At 41.6% G+C, this 25189-nt stretch overlaps 1 protein-coding gene across 32 annotated transcripts in view; it reads right to left on the bottom strand.

Annotated features, from left to right (window-relative positions):
- MAML3 (mastermind like transcriptional coactivator 3) overlaps positions 1-25189 on the bottom strand; it is a 599968-nt gene that overhangs the window by 257963 nt on the left and 316816 nt on the right. The window contains exon 1 of one of the 32 annotated variants that reach the window (XM_025462296.3): positions 14750-15212. The exons of the other annotated variants lie outside the window; for them this stretch is intronic. The gene's annotated coding sequence lies outside the window, so the exon portion shown is untranslated. Of the gene's footprint in view, positions 1-14749; positions 15213-25189 lie in introns of those variants that run through there. 32 annotated transcript variants of the gene reach the window in all.

Here is a 25189-nt window from a genome sequence, read left to right as displayed (position 1 = left end):
GGCTAACAGGACACAACCTCAGATGGGGACGCGGGATAAATGTGTCCTTGTCTCACCCCCGTGAAATGGAGCGACACTTCTGGATGCCACATGGTGAGGTCCGCCTGGCGTGGGAGGCCCACGCTTCCACCTCAGCCTGGCCTCTCCCAGGCAGCTGCTCCTGATGGGTGTGCCCAACCACCAACTGCCTCGGTTGGCACAGTGGCCCCTTCCCAGAGATGTACGAACTCTGTCCACCTAAGAGCACAACCCAGAGTAGGGCTCCAGACCAGATGGAAGCAAAATCTTGGCTAATGACACAAATCTCCCAGAACCACGAGAGGTGCAGCTCTCCAGGAAAAGGACATCCTGAATGGATTCATTCATGTCCCATTATCCAGATCGTTCCTAATAATATGTGCCACCTTCCCCATACCACAAGGGCACTGTGAGAATTAATGAAATAATGAGGCCTCTGGAGGCCCTTCCCAATGACAATGCCAGGAAATCAGAGCCATCAGCTCCCCCCGAGCTCAAATTTAAGGACAATACTTGTGATGGCTTCAGCTCCCCACTCTTTCTCCATATGACGGTATCTCTATTATGCAAACCTGGACAACAATCTTGTTGAACTTGTCCCTGAAAGTGTGTAACTTTTCAGCTGCACTCTGTCCAGTCTGGGATGTTACTGCATGTCTGTGAGTCACGGACCCTCACAGGTGGAACCCAGAAATTCAGCCCGGCCCCTTATCCCTCCAGCATCACCAAGAGATTCGTGATAAGCTTCCTCCTGCTAAAAAGGAGATGTCCTCTGGTTGTCTTTCTACCCAGGTGCTTTTTTCTTTTTCTCAGAAAGACAGCAGCTATGCCCCGGCCCTTAGAGAACCGTGGAAGACCAGGGAATGTGCGAACATGTTAATGCTGTTAACTGGGAGCCTGGCGTTTTCACAATTTTGTTTATCTAGCCCCTGCCCTTAACACCACTGCTCCCTCCCTACTTTTTCTCACTTTTGAGAGTCTGAAGCACTGTTGACTACAACCGCTATACTTACATGAGTAACTATCACTACAAAGCAATCTTAATATTGTATTACTTTGACGGACCTAAAAACCATATATAGTGAAAAAAAAATCGAATGCTTTTGAGTCACACATGCTAAAAAGTTTAACTACGGTAAGAATACTTACTTAAAATATAATACTAAGATAATATTAACAACATAAATCTTGTCCCTTGAAAATAATTATTATTGGAGGTTTAAAATGTGAGGGTTTATGTCTGGATTTTCAGTTCTATTTCATGTGCCTATCCTTGGGCCAACAGCTTATCTTCTTGAATACTGACTTTAAAGTACATTTTATTTTATTTAAAAAAAATTTTAAAGATTGTATTTATTTATTCATGAGAGACAGAGAGAGAGAGAGGCAGAGGGAGAAGCAGGCTCCACACAGAGAGCACGATGTGGGATTCGATCCCGGGTCCCCAGGATCATGCCCTGGCCCGATGGTGACACTAAACCACTGAGCCACTAGGGCTGCCCTAAAGTACATTTTAAAATACTACCTGGATACTATCTGTTCGCCTTTTTCTTTTTTTATATGTAGATTTTATTTATTTATTTATTTGAGAGAGAGAGAGAAAGAACATGAGAGAGAGAGGTCACAAGCAGGGGGGAGGGGTAGAGGGAGAAGCAGACTCCCCAGTGAGCGGGGTGGGGGGCAATGTGGAACTAGAACCCAGGACCCTGGGATCATGACCTAAGCCCAAGGCAGATGCTTCACTGACTGAGCCACCCAGGTGCCCTGTTCACCTTTTTCAAAACTGTTTTAGCTATTACAGGCCCATTGTATTTCCCTGTAAATCTGAGGGCCAAGCTTGCCAATTTCTACAAAAAAAAAGTCCAGCTGGGATTATCACATTGGGATTGCGCTGAATTTAGAGATCAATCTGGGGAGAACTGCCATCTTGACAATACTTAGTTTTCCAATAATGAACTGGAATGTTTCTCCATTTATTATGATCTTTAACTTCTTTTGACCATATTTGATAATTTTCAATGTGCAAGTCTTACACCTCTAATAACTTTATTTCTAAGACTTTTTTTTTTGGATATGAGTGGGAATAGTATTACTTAATTTAATTTTCAGATTGTTTATTGCTTATAACAGAAATGGAATGTTTTTGTATATTAATCTCATGCCCTGCCACCCCGTTGAACTCATTTATTAGTTCTAATTCTGTGTGTGTGTGTGTGGATTCCTTAGGATTTTCTACATACACGATAAAGTCATCTGCAAATAAACTTTCTCATTCTTGATGTTTTTATTTTACTTTTGCCTTCTGGCACTTCTGGTATAACATTGAATAGAAGTGGCAGGAGCAAACATCCTTGCCTTATTCCCTAGCTGGGTGGGAAAACATCTAATCTTTCGCCATTATGCATGATGCCAGCTGTAGGGTTTTTGCTGATGCCCTTTATCAGGTGGAAGAAGCTCTCTGCTATACCTAGCTTGCTAAGAGTTCTTATCATGGATGGACGGTGGATTTTGTCAAATGCTTTTTCAGCAGCCATTGAGATAAAAATGTAGGGTTTTTGTCTTTTAATGTGGTATACTAATGAATTTTCAGATGTTAAAGCAATCTTACCCTAATGGGGCACTTAGTTTCTACCAATGCTTTCATTCCTGAGTATGGGTCATGCTCTTCTTTCTTTGCATATCCCATAATATTTTGTTTAAAATGGACATTAAAGATGGATAGATTATAGTAATTCTGGGTTGTAAGATGTTCCCCCTCAAGGTGGTGGTTGTTTCCATTTCTGCTCATTTCTTTAGCTGTTAAGTAATTTGCCTGCATTAATTCTGTGAAATCTATGTCCCCTGCAGTGTGAGGTCACTGATGACTCTTCTCAGTTTTGTTTACTAATTCTCATTTTTATTTTTAAACCTGGTTTTCTAGTGGTCACCCCTTGTCTGCACAGCTAAATGGCAGGTCAGTGATTTGACTGAAACTTGTGATCAAAAACCTTGAGCCAGTGAAACTTCCCTTCTCAGACGATGGATCTGCTTGTGGGTAGAGGAACCTAGTCAAAGTTCAGGGCACTTTCCAGTGGGTCTCAGCTTCTGCTCTCCACTGGGCCCTTTCACGTTTCCTCTACGCATGTGACACAGCATCAGGATTGGCCACTTGTGTGTAGATGGTTTGGGCCCTCTCTTGACTGCTGCCCGTGCAGTCTCATCTAGAAGTATGCTTCTAGATGAGACTACGCCCGCAACCTCAGAGTAAAAGAGCCACTGGCCTCTCCAATCACCTGCCACCCAGATCATTATGCCCACCCACACCACCACTGGGGTTAAGCGCTGCCCACTGTTCCAAATCAAGTGAGTTCTCAGCAGCAGCAACAGCAACGGCCAGTCCTTAGGAACTGTGGTCTCCTTACCCCCCAAATCTCCATGACAACAGAGCTGAGCAAGGAATGGGTGCAGCCCTGGGCAAAAATTCCACCAACTCCCACTATTCTTAACAGAAGTTCAACAGATTTTCTAGTATAAACATTTCTCAGATTGTTTCATGCCTTTATTCAATTTCCAGAGCACTGAAATGATTGTTTTTGTTCATTTTGTCCAACTTTATATTTGCTTTTTTTAAAGAGAGGGTCTGTTGACCTCCTTACTTGGCCATAGCCAGAAGTCCCGCCCCAAGATTTATTTTTAAATGCTGTGGATACTACACAGAAACTTGGCACTCCAGATTATTTATATCCCATCCAATATGACTTTTTGTAGTGTCAAATGCTATACAGTTCTTTGTAGGTCTGATAAAACGTTTATCTTTTCAAGTGAATAAGGCGCAACTTGAAACCGTGGAACAAAACACAAGTAATAAAGATTTAAGTCAAATGACTTGGAGGCCCAGTTCTGGAAATACAGCAGGAAATCAGTAAATGACCTTTGATTCATAGATGTGGATCACCACCTATACTGGGAGGGAAAATGTGCTTATTTAATTCCATTTTTATGATATTTTTATCCACTATGTTTCACCAACCATCTATACCAAATGCCATAGAGAGGATATAATTAAAGATCCTTAAAAAAAAAAAAAAAAACCAACCTCCTCTAAAAACATCCAATCATAGCTGCATTTTACTTTTTCACATGATTTTCCTCTTGAAAGTCACAGTGGGTTTTCCAGTTAATCTCAAGCAAGTATCTGATTGAGATGTTGTTAATGTTAAACAGCAATATCATTTGATTAATATATTAAAACTGTTCATGGTCATCTTCATTCACCTCAATAAAGACTGTTCATTACTTTCAATGGCTTCTTATTGCTGTATGTCTGAAATTACAAGATAAAAAAAGGCTGCAAAGCAGTAGGAGATCCGTAACCTCTATCCACCTAGCTCTGAAGGGGGAAAAAAAAAACACACAGCACTTCCTATGGCATGATTCAACCTGGGAATAAAAAGAGCTTTGCCAACATCAACTAAAACTCACCACAGCTGGTAAAGTTAAACTCAATACCAGCCCCTTAAAGGAACATAAACATATTTGCCTGAGATCATGTAACAAATTGGTAGAACTAGAAAAGTAGACCAGAAGGCTTGTCCCCTAATCCCATATCCCAGTCTCCTTCTATTTACATCAAAACCAAACTCTATGGCCAGTTACCCAAAGCTCTACCCCGGCCTCCCTTCTCCTTGAAAGTTTTTTTTTCCTAGAACAGACCGATGGTGTGGAGGAGGGCAGAGACCCGTTCTCTGATCCAGCTGTGTTACCAGTGCCCTCAGTGGAAAAAAGAACAAAGAATTAAAAGATATGGCCATCTTTTCCCTCAAATGCAATGCAAGTATGATCAGAAACCCAAATCTCAAAAAAACTAACAAAACACAAATTGATTTGCTGTTTCAGCCCAGAAGGAAAGAGATGTGTGTTAAATTTGCAACATACCACTCCAATTTTCTCCATGAGCAGTTGCAGTTTTAGCCACCATCAGTTCTTACCATGTTAAAACACATTTTCCAAGCTCTTCTCGATAATGAAACCACTCTGAAGGTTCCAGATTGCTTTCTCATGGGCGATGTTATCCCCTACACCCTGCTAACTGTTATAATACACATTGAAGGAAGGTAGGGGAGCAGGTATTATATTTCCAGGGAGAGGAAAGCCAGGAGCTCAAAAGATGCACCCAAGAGGCCTCGGAGTTCCAGAGTAGCAAAGCGACAAGTCAAAGTCACTGATGTTGGTAGAGAGCTGTGTCTAAAAATTGAGCGGACTCCCTCCTGAGTCATCATCACTTTATGTAAGAAATGGGTCAAAATTACAAGTGGAAAAAAGAGAAACCCAGATGAATACTCTCACCTGTCTGCACATCAGTACACACGCACACCTTAATGCATCGGGGGTTTTATTTTGTATGTTGACCAACCCAACAATGTTTCCCAGTTTATGACTGGGAAAATCACAATGATCATGTGACTCTGACAATCACAATGAGTCTTTCCCCATATGCCATAACTTACTTGGATAATGAAAGTTATGCTTGCCTTACAAAAGTCTATCACTATTTAATTGTATCTGTGACTTAACAGATATTGTCAGTCTATACTAGGAGGCTTTCTTTTTTAAAAAAAAAAACAAAACAAAACAGGGGATTCCTGGGTGGCTCAGCAGTTTAGCACCTGCCTTTGGCCCAGGGCGGGATCCTGGAGACCCGGGATCGAGTACCGCGTCGGGCTCCCTGCGTGGAGCCTGCTTCTCCCTCTGCTTGTGTCTCTGCTTCTCTCTCTCTCTCTCTCTCTGTCATAAATAAAGAAATAAATCTTTAAAAAACAAAACAAAACAAAACTAGATCCACATCTGGACTACCGTGGCTTTCTCACAGCAACATGGAAAGATGAAACTCATTCAAATGAACTCTCTTGTTTCTTCTCTACCTGAAATCTGTTCTGTTTAACTTAAAATTACATTTGGAATAAGCTTAAAATCTGAAGAATTATTCCAGTTGAGGCCTGAAGTGGGAAAACTTACATAGCAGTAGAAGCAGAAAACACAAATCATGACTTTTAATAAGTCACATTGGGAAAGAGTAAGACCAGTCAATTTCCTATCGAATTTATTTTCATGACACGTTCATAAATATTCAGAAGACAATAACGACTTCAAATTCCACCAGACTATAGGTTCTAAACACAATACAAAAAAATCAGAAGACCCAAGACTTGTTGTCATCATTAATGACCTATTGAGTGGCAACGCAGCCCTAACACTTGCCACCACACTGTTGTCCTTAAGGAGCTTACACTCTGGTGTAGACAGGATAAAATTCACACAACACGGAATATCCAAATAACATGAACATACTTATAAGTATCCCTTGATTTGTTTATTAGGTATACTCAAGCCAACTTGCCAAAAAAGAAACTTGTGTGCATTAGAATTCATCTCCCAATTACAGAGCATCTCGTGTCCCCCAGAACTCCCTGTGGTCCCCCTTGGGCAAGCGTAGGCAGCACTGGCTGGAGCCGCTCCCAGCTCCCAGAGAGGCAGCCGGAGGGCAGAGCAGAGTCCCAGCACCCAGCTCCAAGGCTGGGCTACAGACCTGGGTGTCCAGGAGCCTGACCCTTTAATAACACAATTTGACTGGGTTGATGCTTCAACTGAACCACTCTTTCTCAAAATTCCTCTTTACAAACTTCACTGAACATTTGGGATTCTAGAATTGGAAGGAAACTCGCATGGGAGTCCACAGGGGTCAGTAACTTTCTGCTGGGGCTGGCACCAGGACCGACTTCCTGCCCCCAGGCCTGCTCCGTTTCTACCCTGCCACGCTACACCAGGGTACATTTGGCAATAACATTGGCACTGCCTCCTTGGGAACATGGGTTAGGTCTGGACTGCCTAGGGGAAAATTCTAGATGGAGCTCCTAGGGTTTTAGACACCCTGAGAGGGAAGGACCTAGTGAAAGGGAAATACAAGACGCACCCGGGTATAAAGGAGAAAAAGCGCCACATGGTGCTGAGAGGGTAGGGATGGGCACTGGGGGGCAGGGCAGGAAGCCTGGGATGGCTGGGCCAGGGACCTGAGGTCTGCAAGGCCACGAGGATTCACCTCAAGGAGCTTGGGAGGGCCGTGGAGAAGACAGAGCCTAGATCGCTGGCTTGGCTGCACCGTAACATGGGGCCGTGGCCTTTGTCGCTCCCCATTTTATTTTTTATTTTTTTTAAAGATTTATTTATTTATTTATTTATTTATTTATTTATTCATTTATTCATTCATTCATTCATGAGAGACAAAGAGTGAGAGAGAGAAAGGCAGAGACACAGGCAGAGGGAGAAGCAGGCTCCATGCAGGGAGCCTGAAGTGGGACTCGATCCCGGGACCCCGGGGTCACAACCTGGGCTGAAGGCGGCACTAAACCACTGAGCCACCTGGGCTGCCCTGTCGCTCCCCAGTTTAAAGTGAGGCTAACAACAGTTTGCCTGTGGCATCTCTAAGAGGGACCTGAGCTAGCAGAGCGAGCCCCGAAAGAGCCCCAGAGGCAAGCCCTAGACTGGCCCTGTGAGGAAACACCCAGAAGCACCCCGAGCTCCACTTCCCGAGGCACAGCAGTGCGGGAGCGTTCCTTGGGGGACGGCTGTCCCAGCTCTAGGATTTGCACCGGCGAGGTGCCTCATGCTCCCCAAGGAGAGTCTTTGTGTCAACGGAGGGAGGTCTCAGAGCTCCGCAGCCCGCACCCTTCTCCCCTCCCAGAGCCACACGGCCACCTGTCAAGATCCAGGGCATCCGGTCTTGTCCCCTCACTTCTCTGAAGCTCATCAGAAACCTGACCTCTTGAGCATTTACTTCCCCCAAATGTTCTATTTTTTTTTTAAGATTTTATTTATTTATTCATGAGAGACACAGAGAGAGAGAGAGGCAGAGACACAGGCAGAGGGAGAAGCAGGCTCCATGCAGGGAGCCCGATGCGGGACTCGATCCCAGGACCTGGGGTCATGACCTGGGCCGAAGGCAGATGCTCAACCCCTGAGCCACCCAGGTGTCCCCCTCCTCCCAAATGTTCTTGGATCACTTGAATCCTAAAACCTGCAGGGGAGGAAGGAGCCTGGGAGGTGTGGGGCAGGGGGTGGAAGAGAGAAGGAAGGAAAACGGGGTGCGCAGAGGCTGTGAGGCCGAGCCCCCCAGACCGAGAACGGGGCGGGTGGGCGGGAGGGAGAGCAGGGGCCCGGGGACCAGGCTGCGCAGGGGACACAGGCCGCGCAGGCCGCTCCTCACAGGCTACACTCACTTCCTGGCTAAAAGGATTCCTACCGTTTTAATTAGGCTTTTCTCTCCTTTTCTTTTCTTTTCTTTTCTTTTCTTTTTCTTTAAGATAAGAACTAACACATCTCTGTTGACACATCCCCCAGATACAGCTGTATTTTCAACTACGGAAAGAACCAACACTGACTGTTGGCTTCTGGAAGAGTTTAGAATTTCCGGTGAAATAAATAATTAGGACAAAAGAAGTTCAGCAAAGTAGCTCAAATCTGTGCTGGTGCACGAAGACACAGGTCGGAAAGTACTGATGGCCCAGGTGGTGGGGTTGGGGGCGAGGGGGGGCTTCTTCAGTTGGAAAATGAACCCGAAGGCTCGGCCACCCCGGGTCGCGTTGAGCCTGAGTGGTAGGACAAGGCACAGGGGCAGAGTCCTCGGGGCTTCACCCTCCTCTTTCCCACAAAAGATCTAGAGCGGGGTAACTCCCCAGTGATTCCCAGTCATCCTTGACAGAAAGGAATTGGGGATGTCACAAGTAGTATGTGTACAATCTTCCTTAACCTAGAACCCGTTGGGGGGGGGGGGTGGAGATCTCAGAAGTGAGATCTAAAACCAAAACATGGAAAAGAGAAAAAGTAACAGTGCAGCTGCCGAAGAGCCGCACTAGGATGCTGGAGACATGCTCACCGCATGACCAGATCCCCTAAAAACCACGATCTGTTCACATCGAAGCACCACTAAAGGACACCCCAGGTAACAGATGATGATGGAACGAGGTCCGCTCCTTTAAGTAACAACAGACTGGGGAAAAAAACCGATTTCAATACCATCAGACAACGAATTAAAATGAAACTTTTCTAACTGGAAAAATGCAGAGCTGGCTGGGAAGACTGATCTCCACCCACCCTCCCTTCTCCCCAAAGGAGATGAGGACAAGAAAACCGAACAACCGGAGGTGAATTTTGTTGAGGAGCGCCCTGCACATGCACAGGGAGGGCGGCTCCTGTTTCAGGGGTGTTGGGGGAAAAATTTTAATATTAGCACACGTGAGCCAAACGCCCAGCAGTAAAATGCATTTGCCATTTAATTTTTTTTTTAAATACACTGCAAGAGGGAGTTAAAGTCTTGTCATTCGCCCAGTGAAATTGAACACCAATAAAAAATAAATTTATAAAAAAAAAATCTGATCTCTCTCAAACCATCTCACCCAACAGCGTTAAAGACGTTACTGCTCTGACCTATTCCAACCTCAAGACATCTTGTGGGAAACACAGGTCAGTTTTAAAGCACCAGGTGGGTAAACAGTCGTTATTTGGTCTTCCAACCTTGAATTTTAGGGGTTGTTTACTTAGCTGCCGCTTAGAGGCTCCCACTTAAGACCATGTGGCATGCAAGGGTTTTCCAAATGTAAGTAGACTTTGTAAAGTAAGCAGACTCTTACTCATCAGAACAAATGGTGTGCCAAAAAAAAAAAAAAAATCCGCTTCCGTCTTGTCCTGAGTTCTAAGGTATCAATAGTGAGAAGGGGAGTGGGGAAGACAGGGACATAGAGCCCTCCTCTCTCCAGGTCAGTATTGCAGTAAACAAGAAAAAATTAGGGGCCATTTCGAGATCCCTGGACAAAGTAGGGGAAAAAAAAGGTAGTCAGCAGGTTTCCTTCCTCATTTAACTGAAGTAGTTCTATTGAGCCTGGATGGGCCAACAATTTCCAGGCTAACTCCACATCCAACCATACACTGAAATCCATATTCTACGTTCTATCAAATTAACACAACCGAGCAGGTAGCAATAATAATAGCCAATACACGGAGTTTATTTATTAACCCCGTGCCAGGCACAATTCTGAGTGCTTTGCGTATATTAACTCATTTAATCATCTCAACAACACGCTGAGGTAGGTACTGTTCACATGTGAATATGACCTTGGTTGGACCTGAGAAATAAAAGGCAGGGATAAAATGAGACAGAGGTGGCTAAGAATTTGGAAAGGAATCTCTGAAGGCCCCATATCCTACAGACTGCCTTATACATTGCTGGGGCAGATGATACACAAAGAGAGCATACAGATCTCTTATCTGCATTTTGCTTAAATAGCTTTGTTCATACATTTCCACTGAAGGGACTACTAATCTCTGTAGACAGAAAAGTGAGATTTAAGAGAGATTAGGAAAAAAAAGAGGATATTTCATAAAGGGTGATAGCTAAAAATCTATCACCGACTTAAGGAAAATTATCTATACTCATTTCAAGAGCAGAAAATTTCAAAAGCAAACTGGGCCGGTCCTTCTCAGAAATCATAATCATTGCAGCTTTCACTTCCTGGGATTCTTCTTAATGTGAATTCCTGGTAGCTAAAATAACAAGGGTGTGGAAAATGAGGCAGAGGGAGACTAGGAAATGTTTCTGTATTTCATTACATTTGGGGGGAGGGGGAGGTGGGGCAGCGGGAGCCCCAGGGATCTAGAAAGAAAGAGGAAAGAGAAATAACAATTGAAAGAGGGTTCTTGTTTATAGGGTGACAGATGGTGACTGCACTTACCATGGGGAGCGTTGCGTAATGTGTAGAACTGTCGAATCGCTATGCTGTGCACCTGAAACTAAGATATCAGTGTGTACCAACTATACTTAAATAACAAAAAAAAAAATCTTTAAAACACACACACACACACACACACACACACACACACACACACACGGTTCTTGTATCTGTTGCTTCTGCCCTTCTCACCCATTTTATATTCAGCTGTTTGGAACAAAAGGAAGGGAGGGATGATCAGGTTATATTTCAAAGCCACAGGCCCGGAACAGCCTTAGAAGACCAGGGTGGTGGGCAGCCCGGGGGGCTCAGTGGTTTAGCACCACCTTCGGTCCAGGACATGATCCTGGGGGCCCGGGATCGAATCCCACATCGGGCTCCCTGCGTGGGGCCTGCTTCTCCCTCTGCCTGTGTCTGCCTCTCTCTCCCTATGTCTCCCATGAATAAAAAAAAAAAAAAAAAAAAAAAAGACTAGGCTGGTCACACTCTTCTATCAACAGCTAATGGAGAAAGTTGGGGAAAAATACTAGTCTTATTCTTGACCCTATGCCTCTTTCCATACCCTCCTGGAGAAACCACTGGCTTTTATCCCTCCAAACTGCTTCTCTGCTCTTCAACTAAAATCTTCGGGAAAGCCTGCCTTTTTTAGGGACATAGCCCTTTAGGTCACACTAATCCTGTATGTAACTCACGGTCATTTACTTGGCCCTACTGTCAAAGAGAATTTTTCATCAGTAAGAAATGGCATTGTTGGGTGTTAAGTCCATTGAGATTGCAGAGAAGAAAAATCCCAAATGTCTAAGGTTCACATCTGTGATATTTATTCTAGGTTAGTCCCAGAGTTCGAATATTTTTTAAATGCTTTTGCACGGTGTTTACAGGTTGCTGACCTTTTAGAATCACATCGCATGGGGAAGGCTACACATTTTCTGACCAAACATTTTTTCAACTAACGGAGGTTTATTAGGAACACAGTTTACCACCTATCATTCCCTTCGAACACTGGTCCCTGAAAGTACTACAGAGAGAAACTACGGGCAGATAAGAGATGAAAAGGCAAATGGCAAATCTTGTTCTTTTTTTTTTTTTCCCCTCACAAGTTAAAAGCCTGCCTTTATATTGATTTTCAGATACTGAATATACATAGTTCATCTTCCAGATAATCTCAATGTGTCTCACTCTAATAAACAAATAAAATTTATGAGAATGGAAAAAAGAGATGAATCTATATCTGTAAATAACCTTTATACACACGCACGTGTGCACACACACCAGCATGCTACTCCATCGACTCTTTGCCGTAGAACAGACATTTTTGTCAGCCCTCAACCTGTGAGCCTTCAGAGGGATGTAGATCCATCCACCTGTACGTTTCCCCATGGCCCAAACTCTTCACTGATTGATGTGCCAGGAAAGGGACAGTGAAACGGTTCATAAATTATAATCTGCAAATCTGGCTTAATATTGAGCCCTCTGAAAATCTAAAATGGTCATCTTTCCTTAAAACCCTAATGCCTTTCAAACTGACTTGATGGTACTTACTCCTGGGAGCTTGAGTTCTTACTGTAATGCCACGACAAATACCCAAAATATAGTCTGTATGGGCACCACTGTACAGACACAGGCACCTATATCTGCTCAAGTGTGACAACAGCCAATGTGGAGACAACGCCTCACCCTGTGCTTGTTGTTAACACGTCACGCACATTCCAGTCACCAGAATCTTGGTTTACTAACGGGGAATTGCCAGGAGACACAGAGAAAGGTCAAAGTCAGGAACCAACAGCCCCCAGGCCCTCCCAGGCCTCCTGCAGCAGGGTGAGGGATCTTACTTTTCCCCTTCAAACAGACTAACCCCCACCCCTCCCATCACACACGCTGCTGTTCCTGACCACTTCCCCTGGTCCATGCCAACGTAGAATGCGTGCTCCTAGCCTTCTCCTTCGTCTCTTGTTCTGGTTAGCAAGAGATCTTTTCCTATCAAGGTTTTTTTGTGGGTTTTTGTTTGTCTGTTTGTTTGTCCTCAATCAACCATGCTGACCAGTGTTTAAGAATCTTTACATTAGTCAATCCTCTTACTCAACTGTAACATGTATTATAATAATAATAATAAATTTCAGACATCGCTTCACTAAGTTCTCCTGAAGCCAAGGAAACTATTCTCAGTAATCCAGGCACAAAAGCTACTCATTTATTTCATTTGGCAAATATGTACGGAGTACCTGGAAACATATCTAGAATCACAGGAATTTTATCAGTTTAAGCTAAACTCCTTTTGAGAGGAAAATGTGTCTTGGTATAATACTATCATCTGTGTATCTGAAGGCCGCTCTTGGAGCAAATGACTGGATGGTATAGGAAATTAATGAACTTTTGGGGATCCAGAGAAACTTTTAAACTAAGACAGTGTGAAAATAGGTACTGCTTCTATTGGGTTCTTCCGCATTCTGAAAATTTTGTTTCCTGGTGCAAAAGGTAGTTTTATCCTCACTTGTAGACAGGTAGCACAGACTACACCATTTTGAATAGAGTGAAAAAAATATCATTAATGTCAGCTTACAAATATGAAGGCCCTGTTTAGAAGTTAGTTCTAAACTCTGAAAACAGACCTCTCTGAAAGAGATTCATTTCACCTAATTCTAAACTATCTGGTATTCAGCGGAAGGAACAAATTCACATCAGGTATTTTGACTGGGGTGATTGGAAATTTGTACCAAAGAGAAGTACACACAAACACACACACACACATCTGTGTTTGTGGCATATGGTAGGTGTGTTTTTAAATGTTAGCATTCATTCAAAGTGAATATATGATTTATACTTATTTGCTAGTTTGGTTCTATTTGCTCTTTAATTCATTCTCCTTGTAGGGGGAAGATCAGTCTGGATGATTTAAAAATTAGAACTAAGAATTTTTCTTTAAAGAAATGCTGTTTGCTTTCACGCACATTATTAACTAGAACTAAATCAATAAAATATAAGTGCTGCCAAACGTAAATCCTTAAGGTATCTACTTGAATGCATCTTCTTGAGTATGTTCACAGAACTACCACAGTTTCAGAAGATCTACTCATGTTAGAAAAAAAAATCTTCTAAAGATCAGTTGAAACAAGACAAGTGTCAAAATATTTGAAAGGGGGCACACTTGATAAAAAAACATAAAGCCATTTCTTAATTTGAAACAAGGGAAACGAACGAAATCAAATGATCCTATTAAATAATAAATAAGAGACATATAGGCCTTAAACGGTCTACTTTGATGACTTTACAAAGCAGAGAAAGATTATTCATTACTTTTTCTCCAACAAGGTTCTTTTTGTTTTGTTTTTTTGAGGGGGGAGGCATATTTGGCTCAAGTGAGCTTATGAGCCTAATCATTTTTATTAGTGCTTAAGGTGTGGCCATATATATCTAACCTCTCTGTCTAATTGCCGACTGGCAAGTTTCTGTTTATATGGAAAGAGATGCTTTATTTAGGATATTAATCACTTCCCCAAAGTGCTGTATATAATTTAGTCTCTTATTCAATCTACCATAAATAGTTCACCTCTAGAAAAGAGAGAGAAAAAGGAGGAAGACCTTTTTCATGGAGAATTATACTAAAAATTTCTTCTTGTCTAAAGTATCAAAAATTCTGAATTTGTAAGTCTAAATTAATTTTTACACATATTAGAGAAGTAATATCTCAAAGAAAGGTCTTCAGATGTTTTAAGTGCTTACCTACTATTTAATAGCTCGTCAACCAAACAAATTTTATGGAAGGTTTTTAAAAACAGATAATCCTTGCAAGTTTGGCAACCAAAAAATGTTCACTTTGGAGCTAATTCAATGAGGAAAAAGAGATAAAAGAATAAGCACTGTTTAGTTTGCTTCTGAAGGCTAAGCTTTAGTTCCCATAACGCACGACAACTTATCATGCCGTATTTGCCAAGAGACATAAAGTGTGAGGGGTAAGGCTGTGGGGACAGACATACCCAGAAGGTCAATGTGTTGAAGCTCTCGGGTGTCTTGGTTCACTCTCTCTTCCGAGACTCCTCGCAGATGATCAGCCCTCTAGTCCCTCCTTCTTACTTGGCGTGTCTCCTTCCACTGCTGTACTCATCCGTAGCTGGAACTTAGGAAGTTTCCACCAAGTGAGCTTCCCACCTTTGTCCTCTCACGTACTTCACCACCAAATAAATGTTCCCAAATTCCATCTTGTCACTTATTTAGCAGCCTTCCAAGAGACCACTCTGCCTAACAAGTAAAATCCATTATCCTTTTTAACCAGTAAATCAAGTTCCCTAGGATCTGGCTCTCAGCTACCTTCCAAGCTCTAACTTCTACCCCTCTTCTTCATCTTCATTGTCCAATTATGTAAATACCCAGTGAGACAGCTGCCCTGGCACCATCCCATAGAGGGCATCAAAACATCGCTGATGGAGTAGAAATACAGGGCCAGTTAACTCAGGTGTCTACTCTCAAACTCCTTATTCGTGAAATGTAAACCAGACCCACTCCCATCAAGGCAAACAATGCCCTGGGCAAAGAGACCATGTGACTGTATCCACATAAATTACTTCTATCCTTGGTGAGTATAACTAACTGTATCCAATTATGAGTGATAAAAAAAAACTGTAAAATGAAAGACAAGCCCAAATAAGTTAAAATGTCATGTTATATTCAGAGCATGTAATAGACATCTTTATATTGAACACAAAGAAACATGAAGGAAGATAGACTGATTTTATTACCAGGAAATAATTTTCCCTTACTCTCCACTAGAAAATGTTCAACAAATACTCAAGGAGCCAAATGCTGAGATCTTGCCAGGGGTACCTACGCATCTCAGTCTGTCTTCACTCTTGCCATCTGGTCTGCCGATAGCCCCATGACCACACCTTGCCATCCTTCCGCTGTGCACACGCTGTTCCTTCCTCTGTGATACTTTCCTTACTTCTTCTATCAGCCACCTACAACTCCTATAAGACTCCACTTTTTTTCTGGGACATTGTCCTTAATCTCACTAGCTGAAACTAATCTCTCTGTCCTCTGAAATTCTGTATTTCTGACACCAAACCATACTATTTTTTTGTGCCATTTTTCTTTTTTTAAAAAATGTACACCTACCTCATGCCAAGCACTGTTCTAAGAATCTTCTATGTGACTTCTTTCCATTTATTTTTCAAAATAACCTTAGATATTATCTTTATTTCCATTTTACAGATGAATAAACTAAGGCTTATTGAAGTAACTTGTTTGAAGTCACACATCCAGGAAGGAACACGGTTTAAATCCAGATATCTAATTCTGGAGCCTAAGCTTTAACCATAACGTCACAGGGCTTCAGCCCTGGTGTAAGTCATTTGATGGCAAGCACCATATTTCTGATATTTATGTGCCCCCTGACAATCCCCAAAAGAGACCTTTTCCTGACCATCACAGATAGTCAGTAAATGTATGTTAACCATGATGCTGAGACTACTTGCCTCTTTTGATAGAGGTCCTGTATAGGTCCCACTACAGCTTCAACTGTTCTGAAAACATGTCAGGGTATGAACAGGTTTCCTTCCCATGTGCTGCAGGAGCAGCATTACAGAAATTACACAATTTGAAACCAACTTTCCATGATCTTCTGCTAAATTAGCCTCATAAATTTTAGTCACAGCTTTTAAACTTTTCCTGGTCAACTTGTTTCAGTTGCTCTAGAGAGCTCACCATCTAACATAGTTTCAACTTCTTATCACTGTAGTAGAACAGTAAAGTAATGCCATATGCTCATTTGTTAAGCAGCTTGACATAAATAGCCAACCAAACAACCAGAGAATAGAGTAATTAAAATGACAAAGCACTGTAAAGGATGAAAAAAAATAAGGATGTCCAAAGTCTAATGCAGACATAACTGAATTTTAAATGAGATGCCTCATCAAAGCAGGAGGGGAGCACCAAGATTTAGCTACATGTCTATCATTGTAAAAACTGGGAACAGCCTAAATGTCCAACAAAAAGGAACTGCTTAAATAACTGATGGTGTATCCAAGCAATGGAATACTGCACAGCCATCAGAAATTATACAGTCATTAAACAAGTATTTGTTGAGTGCCTCATTTGTACAAGATAAATGAGAAAGAAATGATGCCTACCCTCATGGTGCTTAGGGTCTAGACAATGATACAGAAGAATATGTAATAAAAAATTTTATACTGTTGAGTGACATGGTGGGTTACAACAGAGTTGTTGCTCTTTCCCATAATTGAAGATATAGGTGTTCTATGTTCACAGCCTGCCTTGAAGAAAAAGGCATCTTAGTGAATATATCTGGTAATATTTAATTTTATAGAAAAAATAAAGCTGCATATCCTAAAACTTTTCTGAGTGAAAAGTCAGCAAGTACAAATAAAATAAAGATTTGGAACTGCAAATGAAAGTAATTTTCAGATAGCTTTTGGAAGTTTTTCTATACACATTATAAACATATATTGTCTTAAAGAGTAAATTAAAAGGCTTATGATGACCACTTATGAAGGTATTGCCTATTGAAGCATTTTAAAAAAATAGAAAGGAATCAAAGTCAAGTACAAAAAGCAAGAAGAAATAAAACTTAAAATCTCTTATAAATGGCAATAAAAAGAACATCTAACACTCTAGGTTGTGGTTTTGCCCAAGTCCTGAGGATATACCTAATTAGCAAGAAGATAAGCTCCATAATAGTATCTTAAGTTAAACAACAATGACCTATAAGATTTATAATATTCAAACCTCTTTACTCTTTTAAATCCTTCATTTTTAGCAATAGAGGGAAACTTCCAATTGATAAAGAACATATTAAAAAACCTCATATTTGATGATGAGAAAGACCTAAAGCTTTCCTCCTAAGATCAGGAACAAGGCAAGTATGTTTGTTCTCATACCTATTCCACAAAGGATAAGAAGTGCTAGCCAGGGCAATAAGGCAGGAAAGGGAAACAAAAAGTATACACATGAGCAAGGATCTGTTCCTATTTGCAGATGACATGACTGTCTATGCAGAAAATCCCAAGAAATCTGCCAAATAAACCCTCCTAGAGCTAGTGAGTCCAGCAAGGTAGAAAGACACAAGATTAACATACAAAAATACAACCATATTTCTATATACTAGCAATAAATGTGGGCACCAAAATTAAAAGTATAATGCCATTTATAATCCCTAAAAAATGAAATAGGTGTAAATCTAATAAAACTGTATAGGACTTAATATGCTGAAAACTAAAAAACATGATGAATAAAATCACTGAAGTTCTAAATAGATGGGGAGGCACACAGAATTCATGGATTGAAACACTCAAAATAGTAAAAATGTCAATTTCCTCAAATTGATATACAAGTTTAATGCAATTCTTATCAAAATCACAGAAATATTTTTTGCATATGAAGACAAGGATAGTCTAAAATCTAGAAGGAAATTGTAAAGAGATGAGAATAACAAAAAATTTTGTTGAAGAATAAACAATAGAAGGAAGAACAAAGTGGAAAGAATCAGTCTGCCGGACTTTGAGATTTACTATAAGCTACAAGGCATCAGTACTATGTACTGGTGAAGAGATAGTCACCAAATCAATGGAACAGAATACAGAAACCCAGAAATAGATTCACACAAATTAAGAATGTTCAAAAGGTTTTTTATAAAGACGCAAAAGCAATTTTGTGGAGGAAAGATAACTACAGTGACTGTGGAAAACATTTTGGCAGTTTCTTAAAGCACAAAACGCGCAACTACCATACTATTTAGCAATTGTACTCTTGAGCATTTATCCCAGAAAAATGAGTTACGTCCACAGAAAAACCTGTACGTGATTATTCACAGTAGACTTATTCATAATCTGGAATTAACTCTTCCTTCACTGATTATATGGTTTAAACGATCTTTGGTACATTCATATTCATGGAATACTACTCAGCACTAAAAAGGAATGAGCTCTTGATACATGCAATAACTTGGATAAATCTCCAGAGAATTATGCTGAATTAAGAAAAAAAAGGCTCAAAAGGTAACATAATGAGTGATTCCATTTATATGCTATTCTTGGAAGGACAATTATAGAAACGAGGAGCAGATTAGTAGTTGCTAGGGTTAAGAAAGATCGGAGAGGGGGGTACATGTAGCTACAAAATGGCAACTGTGAGGAATTCTGGTTTTTAAATGTTCTGTATTTTCACTGTATCAACATCAATATCCAGGTTGTGATATTGTACTATAAATATTTGGGATGTTATCATTGGGGAAAATGAGGCTAAAGATACATGGGATCTCTCTGTATAATGTCTTACAGTTGCATGTAAATCGACAATTACCCCCAAAATAAAAAGTTTAAATAAAAAAATGAAATTTAGTACTAGTTAAAGTTGGCTAATTTTCTATCAAGGCTGAGAGGCCATCGATAGACAATTGCTGGTGTAGATATCCCAAGTTCAAGTAATCTAAAATTTTAATTTGAGAACTTACTTTGATTCTAATTCAATCTGCCAGGTATCCCATTCACCTATGTAGCAGCTTTTGCTGATATATGTATTGAGCAAATGGTTAAGATACATACCATAAAAAATTAAAACCCGGGGGCACCTGGGTGGCTCAGTGGTTAAGCGTCTGCCTAGGGCCCAGGTCGTGATCCTGGGGCCCTGGGATCGAGTCCCACATCGGGCTCCCCGCAGGAAGCCTGCTTCTCCTTCTGCCTGTATCTCTGCCTCTCTCTGTGTCTCCCATGAATGAATGAGTAAATGAATAAATAAATACAAAACCCCTTCACACGACCTTATTAAAGTAGAAAATGTATGTGTGAATACTGAAAACAAATATACACACGTTTTCTCGCGGAACAAATGTATACTAGGATATTTTTGTAGCAATGATAGAGTAAATGTTCTAAATGAAGAAATAACCTTGTTTATCTCAATATAATATAAGTTCACTAAATGGAAAGGAACAGAAAAAAAGCACTAGATAGTTATTTGGCCCTGAAATCGTAATTTTAAGTATCATTTTTATTTAAAATATTTTTGTCCAATGTCTTGGGATGACTTTTCGGCAGTTAATTTCTTTGTGAAAGGGAAAGCCCAGTAGTCTCTGTGGCCGTGCTTAGTCTTCCCCATTCATTCATTCATTAATGCATCCACAAACACTGCTGACAGTCTATTACCAGGTACTACTTGGTGCTGAGGGAGGCAGGAAGGTGAATTAGAAATGGTCTCTGCTATTCATGTTTTAATGACTTAAAAAATAGGTTGAAAAATGAACAGCTCCACATAGCTACATGGTTTGTATAGTCTTTCTCCATATTGTACATAGCATTTTTTAACACTATCAGTTTCCGCTTACTACAATTTATGTAACTAATCCCCCAATGTTGGGCATCTGTTTTCTCAATTTGCCATGATTGTAATTAACACAGAGTAGTAATAACTGACAATAAACCAGAAATTAAAAAAAAAAATTTTAAAGGTACTTAAAAGATAGATAAAATCTCCTACAACCTCTCAACACAAATTGCTAATACACGAAAAATGAGTAATCAGAGAGTGATTATTTTTTTCCTCTTTCAAAGTTTGTTTCTCAAACTCCTGACCAATTTGGGTTCCAATTGTTTTCTATTGACTTATCTGTTAAGGTACCCTTGAAATCTACCTCCAGCCACGCTGAACCACTTTCAGTTCCCTACCTTTTCCAGGGATTTGCTGTTTCCTCAGTCTGGAAAATGTCCCCGCTCAGTACTTGACTATATCCTACTAAATCTTCAGTCTTTGAAGACACTTTTTTTGTGTGTGTGAAATCTCCTCAGATCCCCAGAAGGCTGAGTGAAGCAAACCTTATGTGTCCTATAATTATTTCACCATACAGTAATTATCTCTTTACTTATCTGCCTTCCTCACTAGACCTGGAGCTCTTTGAGGCAGGGGAAATATTTGTTTACTGTTTTATCCCCAGGATTGAGAACATGCCCTGATCCATAGCAGATGCTCAATAAATACCTGGGAATGATGAAAGAATGAATACGAATGAACAAACAAATAGATTCTTAAATTCTGACATAGGAAGACAGGGAACCCCTTGCTCACCCAGATGGCCAACAGCATGAAGAAGTTCCCTGGAGGGTCACCTGGGTGGTTCAGTTGGTTAAGCATCCCACTTGTGATCTCAGCTCAGGTCTTGATTCTGGGGTTCTAAGTTCAAGCCTTGAGTTGGGCTCCATGCCCAGCATGGAGCTTACTTTAAAAAAAAAAAGAGGTTCCCTGGAGATACCCCAAATCTATTCTAGAGCTTTCTCTTTCTACTACCATATAATCTAGAAGCTTAAGTACTTTTCTAGAAAACTCCGCCACCTAATCTAACAGGTGTCTCCTGTCTCCTGCAAGCTACTCTTGCAAGCAAGTACCCAAGTCCTTCTCCGCAGACACCGTAAGGTCCGGGGAAAGAGCTATCCTGCAGCTTCAGTGTGCAGTGAGTGGCGAAGAGTGTGGGGAATGAAGCTGGCATGAGAGAGCACCATTTAAAATAACAATTTTTAAGTAGCTTAATTTGACTGCTTCGTTTTCCTGGAAAAATATTAAAGGCAAGGATATTTTTAAAGTGAGGACTTCCTGGTACTAAAGTCTGTCGCTAAGTTTCCATCTTTCTCAGGATTCAGTCTGCAAATCTTTAAACACCAGTTCTGAGAGACGTGGGCAGTACTCCCAGGGACAGAGGCTGTGGAGACCCAAGATGCGTGCCTACCCCTCGATTTGTCACGTCTCATTTCGGAAGGTTCTTCCCCCTGCAAAGAGCAGGGCTGGTTTTGTGTCTTTTTTTCTTCCCTCCTGACCTTTGTCAACTGTGTTGCTGTACTGCATTTGGAAGCATTAACAATGGTCATTACCTGCCCTGTTTATTCAGTGTTAAGTATTAACAAGGCCTGTGCTATCTCGGCTGCTGCCATATTTTTCCAGAAAAGACATGCCTGTGTAAATGCCCTAGTGCAAACAGGGGCCTTGTCTTTCTCTAGGCTGGGGTGGGGAGAGGACTTGGAGATGAAGGGTAGAAGAAAGGACAGAAGAAAACAGTCGCGGTTTTTAAAATAGAGTGTTCAGAAACGCAGAAAATACTGCGCCACGAAATCCTGCGTGCGTTTGGTCAGTTCAGGTGTTTGCCGACATGGGGCCTCTATCAAGCACACATTTCCGGGTTTGTTTACAGTGGCTTCAAACAGAGTGTAAGGACACAGCATATAAATATTTTACAGAATAAAGAGACGAGAAGTAAGCCCTGGCATTGAACTCTCTTTGTTTAGGATTTGCAGGCTTGGTTTCCTGTGTGAAGCAGCTAAGGCAAGGTGGGCAGCAGCCTGTTTATGAGGGGATGGAAGGCAGCTGACAATATTTGCTTGAGCACCAGGAAGGGTGAAGTGTTTTATTAAAACTCCGATCAGATACTGCTTGTTGGACGGCGAGATCGCAAGGCTCACAGACAAGAGGGCCAAACGCCACGCAGAAGACAACAAATACAAATAAAACATTCACGTGGTGGGGCGTCGGGGGGGGGGGGGCATCCTTCACCAGAGTCAGCTTTTCTGTGAGAGTTGGCTCCCTCTCCTAAATTTACCTGCATCTGGGCATGAGGCGGGTAACAGGCCACATTGCGTCCTCAGGTAGGTGCAGGGAACTGCCAGAGAAACAAACCGGGGCCACGTACACGCTTCCTGGCCAAGACCCGATGCCCAAGCAGCGAAGCCCCAGGTCGCCTTTCTGTTCCTAAAGCGCTCAGGCCGTTCCATGGAGACCAAGCCAGGCCACGAGAGGAGAACAGAGGGCTGTCTTTTTCTGTGTATAAGAATAAAGCAACAACAACAACAACAACAAAGGATAAAGCAACAATGCTATTTCCATTGGGATTTACAAATCTGCGTGTTGTTAAGAGGAAGGGCTTTGGAGTTAACACCTGCAACCTTAGAAGCTCAATTTAACCGCTTCATTCGCAGCTATGTGAGGGACAGCCACTTCGCTATTTTTCTTTTAATTTCTTAAATATTTTTAATGTTCTACTTCTCAAAGATGAGCATGGATGACTTAAGGAAAAGAAATCCACTAGGGATGGAAAAAACAAGAGTGATTTCCTGGAAGGACTTTGGCGATACAACCTCTGCGTCACAACAACGGCCACCATTTACTGAGGGCCTAATATGTGCCAGGCATTCCGGGCACATGATTCTAATCTTTGTTCGACCCTGCAAGGTTAAGATTATTATTCTCAGCTTATAAAATGAGAAAGCGGAGGTTCAAAGTCGCTAAGGAATTAGACTTGGTCTCAAAGCTGATATTTATACACCTTTCTCACCTCCATTTTTTTCTCTCTCTTTTCTTTTTAAGGACTCCACAATTCCCCTTCCCTCTCGGATTCCTCTTTCATTAATCCTAGGCCAGATCACAACTGTATTGGGAGTCTTCCTTTCTTCCTTCTTGCTCTTCTTCAGCCAGCTTATCTTTCCTAAGACCACTCCCCCCACCTACTTCCTGGGGCCACCGACCCCGATAAAGTGATCTGACTTGAGCTCTGTCCGCAGCTCTACAGTTCCTATCAGACCCCCTCCATGGTCAAGGCCATCACCATAATGGCGGTCAACACTCCGCACCTTCCTAGGTGCCGGGTACCTTATGAGCTAGGTAGGTACTGTTCTTGTCTTAGAGATGTGGAAACTAGGTCACTGCAAAGTTACCTGGCTCGCCAGGGCACAGAGTGACAGAGATGGCGTGCTGGTCCCAGCCGCCTGGCTCAGAGCCCTTGAGCTGACAACGCTGGACTGCCTCCATAGCCCCGAGGGACCCAAACTAAGTTCTGATCCAGCAAGTGAGTCTGAGCAGGAGAGAGGAGCATCTGTTTAAAAAGTGGGTAAATATGTTTTAGAATGTTTCAAATAAAACTGCCTTTTTATTGAAAATGTGCAGTTTTTTTAATCACTACAGACAAAATTATTTTTTAGCGGGCTAGCCCTAGGAACGTTGCTTTTTTATGGGAAGATAAATTCTGAGTTCCCAAAAAAACTACTGGAACAGGCTGTTTATAAATTCGAGACTGTCTTTTTTTTTTTCCCCATTCAGGGTAACGTTAAAGTGGGGGAGAACAGGAAAAGGAGACACTTCAAATTCCTGGTAGATACAAATCCTGCACAGCAGAGCGCAATCTGGATAATACATCCCAACTTTCTAAGTGTGCTAAAAATAAATGTAAATGGTTCATTAGAGCTAATCTGGCAGCCAAAAGTGAATATTAATAACATAGAAGATCAATAAGATGCCTAGCAAAGAACAATGGATTAACTTGGTTCTCGAAATAGCAAAATCTGTGTAGGCCAAGGAGGAAGCAATGGGACAAGAGGCACAGTCAGAAGAGAAATTCATCCGTTCTTTCTACAATTCAAGGAATTGAGAATAGATAATAAAATGTGCCCATCTCTTTTTGGCTCTGCTCACTAAATAAGTCGTTTAATCAATTTTTACCTTTCCCTCCCTGTCTCCATCTGCCATTACCAACTCAATAGAAGAATGTATAACCCTAGTTCAAATACAGGTCAAGAGGACTATTATAAATATTATGAGCTTATCCTATTACTTTCTCCCTCAGTTCTTGTCTCATGTGCTCTATTTAGGTAAAGGACTGCACATGGTAGTTTTTACCCAAAGCATATTCAATGAAAAAAAGGAGATTCCATGGTCAAATAAATCTGAGAAATGCTGCATGATAATCCCCCTTTTAAGATACTGAAGGCTCTCTGAAGTCTTTCTGGAAAGACACCTGTTTAACATATGTAACCCAGTGTTTCCCAAGCCTTGTGGCCACACAATCCACTTAACTCCTATTAACATCTCTGTGTATAATGAAGGTCAGGACTCTGGTCCAGGAGGAGGAAAAACCAAATTCCCATCCTTCCTTCCTGTGTGACTTCAGGAAATCACTGAACTTCCCAGCACTTCAGTCTCTTTAGGGAGCTGGACCACCTGACCTGGGCTACCTGGAGGGAGGCTTCTAGCCACCGGGCTCCGAGAGCGTCTTCAACTCCTCTGCTGAAACAGCCATGGCCAAAAGCATGGAAGCTGGGTTCTGTGGATGCGCTGGGGCCCTGCTAGCTCCCTCCTGCTGAGCCCACACCTCAGAAGCGCCTCACATCACCCAGGAGCAGCTTAGACAATGGGCTCTTTTACACCCTTGACATTCAGTCCTTTATGCCCAGGCTGAGCGCTAATATTGCAAAGGCTGTCTTGGGGGTTTTAAGTGGAGGGAGGGAATTTGTAGGGAATTGTTAAAACAAGCTTACATTTGTTCTTCGAAACATTTGCTGGCATTCAAGCATGGCGTTTAAAATAGTTTCTTGTGCTTTTTCATTTAAATATGCAAGTTTAATAAACATTATTCACCCAAAACAGAGAAATGAAGC

This window comes from Canis lupus, chromosome 19 (genome assembly GCF_003254725.2).
Source record: "Canis lupus dingo isolate Sandy chromosome 19, ASM325472v2, whole genome shotgun sequence".
Taxonomy (NCBI): Eukaryota; Metazoa; Chordata; class Mammalia; order Carnivora; family Canidae; genus Canis; species Canis lupus.
Note: the sequence above shows the minus strand (reverse complement) of the source record. Positions and strands in the feature narration are given on the sequence as shown.